The sequence below is a fragment of the Sinocyclocheilus anshuiensis genome, unplaced genomic scaffold (genome assembly GCF_001515605.1).
Source record: "Sinocyclocheilus anshuiensis isolate Anshui unplaced genomic scaffold, SAMN03320099.WGS_v1.1 scaffold78, whole genome shotgun sequence".
Classification (NCBI taxonomy): domain Eukaryota; kingdom Metazoa; phylum Chordata; class Actinopteri; order Cypriniformes; family Cyprinidae; genus Sinocyclocheilus; species Sinocyclocheilus anshuiensis.
The window spans coordinates 298,597-306,894 of NW_015544250.1; the positions used below are offsets into that span (position 1 = coordinate 298,597).

General features: G+C 35.2%; 1 long non-coding RNA gene across 1 annotated transcript in view; it reads left to right on the plus strand.

Moving 5' to 3' along the window:
• Positions 1 to 6,313: 6,313 nt before the first annotated feature.
• Positions 6,314 to 8,298, plus strand: part of LOC107697873 (uncharacterized) — an 11,681-nt gene continuing 9,696 nt past the window's right edge. The window contains exon 1 of the long non-coding RNA XR_001635272.1: positions 6,314 to 6,324. This is a non-coding gene — a long non-coding RNA (uncharacterized LOC107697873). The remainder of the gene's footprint in view (positions 6,325 to 8,298) is intronic.

Consider the following 8,298-nt stretch of genomic DNA (forward strand, 5'->3'; position numbering starts at 1 on the left):
GCACTCTTAAAGCCCGTTCACACCAAGAACAATAACTACAAAGATATCTACAATGATAACTATATTAGTGTCCACACCAATGAACAATACTACTGTTCGTTCTAAGCATGTGCTGCAGGTTTATCATCTGCCGCTTTAAATGCTCAAGATCTTTAAAGTGGAATGGATTCTGATTGGCTGTCAATGCTTTTATCGTTCATCAGCTGGAAAAAAAATCGTTCTGAGAAAGATTCCAACAATATTTCTCTGTGCAGTTATCGGTAGTTGTGGTGTGGACTCTGCTATTCTTTTATATTTAGAATGATTGTTTAAAACTGTATCTTTATCATTATCATTATAGTTATCAAAAGTATTGAGGATTGCAATTGTCAGAATAATAGCTTAACAATATTTCTGAACAGAGAGTCCCCCCTCCCTACAGTGTCAAAAGTTCAGTTGAGGCCATTGAGAGAATTCTCCACCCAAATATACTCATCCTGATAATGTAATTTATGGTATGTTGGCAAACAGAAAGTATTCATAAATATACCTGCAAGCAGCAATTTTTTGAGGCTGAGAAAGTCAGAAATAAAGTGACAAGCTAAGCAAGCATTGCAGAGAGCAACAGAACAGTAGAATAAAATGCTTATTACTTTTCAACATCTGATTCTGCAGTCATTTACTCAGGAATATTATTAAAACTAATTTAATGATACAGACTAATATTAAAACATTGCAAGTATGCACAATGACAATATTATTTCCCTCTTTGGCAAAACGTCATTCAGAGTAACAAGCCATGCTCATTCAGCGTAACGGATATATTTATGTAAAAATGAAACAAATTCCTTATTCTGACCTGTACGTATTGAAATAAATAAAAGAATATGTGATCATACTAAATATTTTTATATTTTAAATGACTTTAACTTCCTTACAAAAACGTCTTTCTGATAGATGGGTAAAACTTAGTGGTTTGAAGGTTATTAGCAAAGCATAAAGATTTAAAAATAATTGGTATTTGAGGGCTGCACTGTGATCCTTAAATATAGGCTAGTCTTTTAATTTGTCATCAAATGATTATTGTTTAAAATATACCTAACAGGATTTTTTTGGTATATAAATATTGTTACACTGAATGACATTTTAGTGTGTGTCTTCTGTAAATTATGGTAAAAAAAAATATATGATAGACTATTTTTTGCTCAGAAAAAAATTAAAGGGGATACATTTAATGTATGGGGGAAAAAAAAAATATTTAAAGCCATATTACACTTTTATTTTTGTGTCCGTTTGACTGTTCGCAAGATGAAAATTATAAGTCTTAAATGACCAAGTAACCCTAAATATGAGCAATAATAGTAGCAATGCTTGTCTGACTTTTTGTTTTATTTACCACATAGCAACACCCTGGCAACCACACAGCAACACTAGAAACCACCAAAAATGCTAGAAACCTCATAGCAACAGTAGCAACAATGCCAAACACCCTAAAAACCACACAGTGATTCTAGAAACCACCCAAAATATCAGCCCTAGATTTGGTACAGAAACATCAATGTAGATTTTTTTCATTTTTAGAAAAATATATGTATGGTTCTGGATCGTGCAAATGCTTGGGAGTTGAGTATGGTTACCAGGGTGTTGCTAGGGTGTTTTTGTGGTTGCTAAGGTGTTCTGGGTGGTTGATTACTGTTTACCAAATCAACCCTCAACTCATTCTGACATTCTAGTTTGAGTTCCTCCTACAATGTTTTCATTTTTGTGGCCATTTGATTATTCTCAAGATGAAAATGATAAGTCTAAATGGCTAAGTAGTCCTAAATAAGAGCAATAATAGTAGTGATGCTTGGCTGACGTTCTTTATTTTCCTTCTACATGGATATCAACACAAGCTTGATTGATTCAAGTGCTTTCTTCCTCGTACCTGATCTCCAGCAGGACCTGGGCACCGGACTGTCACCGACGTGGTTATCCTTCACCACAGGCTGACGGAGGCATTATTCCGATGGGGATTGTTTGACTAATAAGCATTTTCACTGCACAAGCACAGGCTCCAGTCAATGTTGTCCTGGGCTTGTAAAAGACACCTTGTTCATGGGGAGCCAGTGGACAGCATTAACTAAAGTGACTCGTCTGTTAAATGCACTAGAGTTTTACTGGAGAAATCAGCCAACTCTTTAAAGGCCAATATATATATATATATATATATATAGAGAGAGAGAGAACTTTAATGCAACATTTGTGCTACATACATGAATCGTAGTAGTAAATGTTGAGGAGACGTGACCAACCACATAGCAACACCCTGACAACCACCCAGAACAAACTAGCAACAATAGCAACCGCACAGCAACACAAGAAACCACCTAAAACACCCTAGCAACATCATAGCAACAATCCAGAACACTCTAGCAACCACACAGATATACTAGAAACCACACAAAACACCCTAGCACCCACATAGCAACACCCTGGTAACCACCCAGAACACCCTAGCAACCACATAGCAACAGAAGTAAACCCCCAGGACACCCTAGCGACAACCTGGCAACCACCCAGAACACCCTAGCAACCACACAGCAACACAAGCAGCTGCCCAGAACACCCTAGCAACCACCCACAAACACCCCAGCATAGCAGCGAGTTTCGCACTAGCAAGCAGCACTCGCACGTTTTTTTCCTGAAATGTAAAATCTTGCTTATTTTCTTTATAAGAATACACAGATTTCAAAAAGTTGTAAAAATATGCAAATTCAGGTTGATCGGATTCGCACTTGTTAATTTATGCATGAATGCCAAAACAAGCTATCTGTATTTCTCTCCATATTGTCGTACATGTTTCTAAAACACAGTATTTTGTCCCAAACTGGCACTATCGGTCATCCGCAGGCATGCTTCTTTGAGTCTCTGACAAATGCCTTTCAGGATTTCAGGAGTCTGTAATAGTGGAGTGCAGTAAGGGAGTGTTTCCATTCATGTCATATAAGACAGGGTTTTGTAAGGTGCAAAGCGCATGAGGGACATGGTCATTTGAGAAACATCTGTCACTCTAGCACACAATAAAAAGCACGGGGCCCTTGAGAGGACAAGCGGAGAGCCCCATACATCATCCTCTGTGTGACTGTTAAGCTAAGAGACACACATGATGTGGGCCGTTCAGTCACATCAGCTTGCGAAACACCATTCTGGTGTCTACATAATTATGTGAAAAAGGTCTTGAGGAATACTGTGACTGAACATTATTGAAACATTCCGGGAATTGATATTGATTTGCTTAGCGTTGGAAATAAAAGCGTGCCGTTTGACTTCGGGGGCCCGACCGGGACGCATCGCAGGTAAATGAGTGCCGCTTCTCCCTTGATGCCACAGGCAAAGGCGAGACAACGGCGCATTGCATCTCTCTGGCTTTCTAATTCTCCTCCTCCCGGCTTAATTGAGAATTTGAACAAACAAATTAATCATTGCAGCCCATAAAAATGACAGGATTCATGCAGTAGCATCCTTCATTCGCTCTAATTTGTTGTGTGTTGTTATTGCCTCCCCTCCGCCCCCCCTTCGCCGAGGCCTTTCTTCAACCCCCACAGCAGGTTTTATTTTATTTTTTTGTGCTGAATTCGCGAGTTTAGCCCTTATGAAAATTACAAATAGTTGTCAAGGTTAACGAGTTAATATTCTCATTCAATATTTATTTTATGGGCACAAGAGAGCGTCTCCCTTCGCCGCGTCCCACCGCAGAAGGAGGATGGGTGTGTTAATCAAAATGACAAGGACAGTGTCCTTTTGATAATACCCTGAATCATCGAGAATAAAAAATTAACTTTATTAATCAGCAGTCCCTGATTAATTGTTATGAAGTGCAGCTCGTCCATTTCCCCCGCATTTCCGTAATTTCCACAGAAGCTTAACAATCTCCCCGATGATTTGAAGCCTTTTGGGGTGGAGTGGAACAAAGCATTGCCGCAATAAATAGTTGGAGCCAGCTTTTTTCTTCTTGGCGGAACCTGTGTTTAGTCAACACACACAAAATACAATTATATCCGGTCCTGGGCTTGTAATTCCGTCATTTGAATATGAAAAAAGGGAGGAGGGGCTTTTTAATTGAGGGCATGGGGAGGTCAAGTTCAGATTTAATATATATATATATATATGAACTTGGGATTTATTTACTCAATAAAAAATGTTGTCCTTTCAGGTAAAACACACTTTTAGATCATGCTAATGTTTAGATTTTTCAGCCATGAGGTGCTTAACTGGTTTATTATAAGTTTCATACAATGAGGTAAAACTCAGAATGTAGAGGTTGGACTATTGTCTATATACTTCAATATAAAACATCCCTAACCATAAGTATTAAACTTCAAAATGTTACAAAATGCACTTCAACGGGAAAGAAAATACATGCATTTTTTAATGCATTTGTAAAATTATACCAAAAAAAAACTTTCATTAAAATAATTATAAAATAAATCTAAAAAAAATATTTAGAATGAAAATATATTTAAAAACATGTCCATGAATATATTTTGATCATTTTTAATTATATATTTTTACATATATACATACATTTTTAAAATATATACTCAATTTTGGACTATCTTTTTTAAATTTTGTAATATTCAAAAATATGTAGAATGAAAATATATAAAAATATATAAAATATATTTTTTCATATATTTATGTAAATATATTTATAAATATATACAACATTTTTGACCATCTTTTGTATATTTTGTAATATATATTTGTAATACATATTTTTTTCATCATATGGGAAAGTGTGAAAAAAAATCCCATAGACTACAATATATTACAAAATGTACTTCAAGGGGCAAGAAAATCCATATACATGCATTAAAAAATGTTTTAAACAATCCAAAAAAGAAGATATTGGTTAAAATAATTTTTTGGTCATATGGGAAAAGGTGACAAAAATCCCAGACTTACATTGATTTATCATAGCAACCTCCCTAGTAACTGCATAGCAAGCCACTAACAACCACTTAGAACACCATAGTAAGTTCTTGCAACTTAATTGGTAGAGCACTTTTTTAGCAACACCAACATCAAGATGCATATTATAAACATATACCTTGATATGGATAAAAGGATAAAAGTTTGGACAAAAGTGTATGCCAAATGTTCGGTCTTAGAAGTTTACTGCACATCTCTCTCATTTTCAGCCACTCTGTCTAGACCAGATGAGCTTTAGCCATAACAATGTGCGAACAAGGACTCCTGCCAGTTTTGATTTAAGACCACAGATTCATGTGATCTCTGAGTCTAGTTCAGGCCATCTTAAACAACAGCTGCGTAATATGTAGGGCAGTTAATACTGCATATATTGAATGTTTATGATTAATATATAAAACCAAATGAAGTTTGCATAGCACTGGGGCAAGGTTGAAGTTCTTATCTAAATTTGCTCTCTGAAGTTCTGCTCATGAAACAGAATACAAAAACTGCAAAAAGTTTTATGTCTTCCAAGGCTCCTCACCCCTCAAGACTTATTGCAATGACAGGACAAAGCTAAAGCAAACAGGGCCCAGGCTTCTTATGAATTTCTTCTGTTTTCTTTTCTTTTGTATTATATTTTTTTCATAAAGAAACCCGCTGTTCTTTAAAATGTATTCATCTGAAACCTATGAAGTTTAAAAAAAATAAAAACTTTTTGTACATACAAATATTAATTATTTCACAAAGGCTTCTTTTCAGTAAGTTTGATATGGTTTAAAACACATAACTGACTCTGTCGTGGTACCTGCTAAACTTTACTAAACTTTGCCGTGTAACTCATCCTGCATACCTCAAATCAAGTGAACTGTTGTGTTATTATTTTTTTTAAATTGCTTTTCTAAAAATTACATAGACTTACAATGAAGGAACACATGCCATAGAAATCAGAATATCATATTACAAGATGTAAATATATATTTGTAAAACATTATTCTAAAAAATATTTAAATATTGAAAATTTATCATGGCCAAAATATGAGGATGTGCAGTACAAGTGTCAGGCTTGTGTTGTGTTTTGTTCCCCAGTGTTTATGCCCATATTTGGTTAGTTTCCTGTTCCTGTCCTGATTATGTTGATTCTTTCCAGGTGTTCCCCGTTTATTTCCATTGATCCCAGGTGTGTCTCGTCATCCCCTCGTCTTGTCATGTGTTTAAATAGTGTTCCCTGTTTTTAGTTAAGCGTTCAGTATTGTTCATGTCTACCTGTGTTACATGAGTTTTCCGGGTTATAATTAAGTCTCTTTGGATTGATGTACTCCTCGTCTCCCTCCGTTCCTTGCTCCTCACTCCACTCAGTATTGCAACCGTGGCAGTAGATAAAAACGTATCGTAAATATTATTTTAAAAATATTTAAAAATCTATGTTAGCAGTACATTTTTGGCTGTGTTTTGTATATTTGTGAGATTTATTATATGAAAACATTAATAATTTTATGATTTTCATTATTGGCAAGAAAATATATTTACATGCATTTCATTTTTTTTTTATATTTGTAAAAAAAATAATTAAATAAATAAAAAAAATCTAAAAATACTCTAAAAAATGAAAATGAAAATATATAAAAACGGCCAAAATATGATGAAATGCGAGTAAGTTCACACTTAAAATCTATATTAGCTATAATCTATATGTTGACTGATTTTTGTGAAATATAATACATGACAATATTTTTCATTTTATTATTGGCAAGAAAAATATATTTACATAGATATATTATTAATATATTGATTATCATTATTTTTTAAATCTGTTTTTGGATACATTTTTGGATTTTTTTATATGCGCACACACACAGTGTGTATATATAGTTGATAAGTAGTAAACACGTATCGAAAATGTATTGTTGTAAATGTGTTTTAAAATTTGTTAGCAGTATATTATTGGCCATTTTTATAATTCATAAAATATACACATTTTTAATATATAATATAATATAATATAATATAATATAATTAATTTTATGTTTACTTTTTGCCATATGGGAATGGGTGAAAAAAAATCCACAAACAGCAACCATTCTAGAAGTGCCATAGCAACCACCAAAACACCCTAGAAACCAAACAACCACTCAGCACACCCTAGCCACCACATAGCGACACTCTAGCAACCACTCAGAACACCTTAGCCACTGCACAGCAACCACCCACAACACTGTATCACTACGGCAGCGAGTTCTGCACGAGCAAACGCCACTTAAATTTCCTTCAGAAAATGTCACAATCGAGTTCTATTTAAAACCTCGCATCTACTCAGTCAATGAATTTACTTCTCAAAGTCATATAACCTCCAGATCTTCAAGCAGGTATATAAACGAGTGCGTGTGAGTGAGCGGGGTGGGGGTAGTGTGAATTTTTTTTACAGTGAGCCGTCACTTCCAGTGGTCCTCAGAGGAGTGGGTGGTTCAGCGTGGCACGCCGTTAATTGTGGAGGTGTTTTATCCATCAGTGTGAATTATTCAAGGGGATCATTAATAGCTATCCCAGATCCAGGAGGCTTCAGGATGTAAGACAAAGCCCGCCGTAGAGAGCCATCATTACGTCGCTTCTGATCAGAGCCTGCCTCAGCCTTCCTCCGTCTCCTGGGCCTCCCGCGTCGCTGCCAAAACCAGGAAACTAACAAACTGCCAACCAGGAAGTCGTAAATCCAGACTGAAGGTAAGACAGCTGACAAGTAAAAACCTGCTTAGGCTTTTAACAGGAAGAGCCGGGTTAGTTATGATTAGCCGTGTCTGCCTCGCTCATCATGTTCCTGTCGAGATGTTTATCAGAATTCACTAAAATTTCACGATCACGTGTGACTCACTGTGTTTTAAAACCTAGTGAGTCACCTACGTAGTGTGCATTCTGAGGTGTTAGTCAAATTTCAAAAGACGGCGATCCCACAGTGCATTGCAAGCACAGTGCATTTAAGATGGCATAACAATTAATAAAAAAATTGTCAGCAAAATAATTAACTACACTGTGAATAAAATAAATTGCAAGATTTACTTAAATATTTTTACAAGTAGTTTTCAGATAGAATTTTAAGAATCTGCCAATTGTGTGCATATATATATATATATATATATATATATATATACAGTGGGTACGGAAAGTATTCAGACCCCCTTAAATTTTTCACTCTTTGTTATATTGCAGCCATTTGCTAAAATAATTTCAGTTAATTTTTTTTCCTCATTAATGTAAACGCAGCACCCCATATTGACAGAAAAACACAGAATTGTTGAAATTTTTGCAGATTTATTAAAAAAGAAAAACTGAAATATCACATGGTCCTAAGTATTCAGACCCTTTGCTGTGACA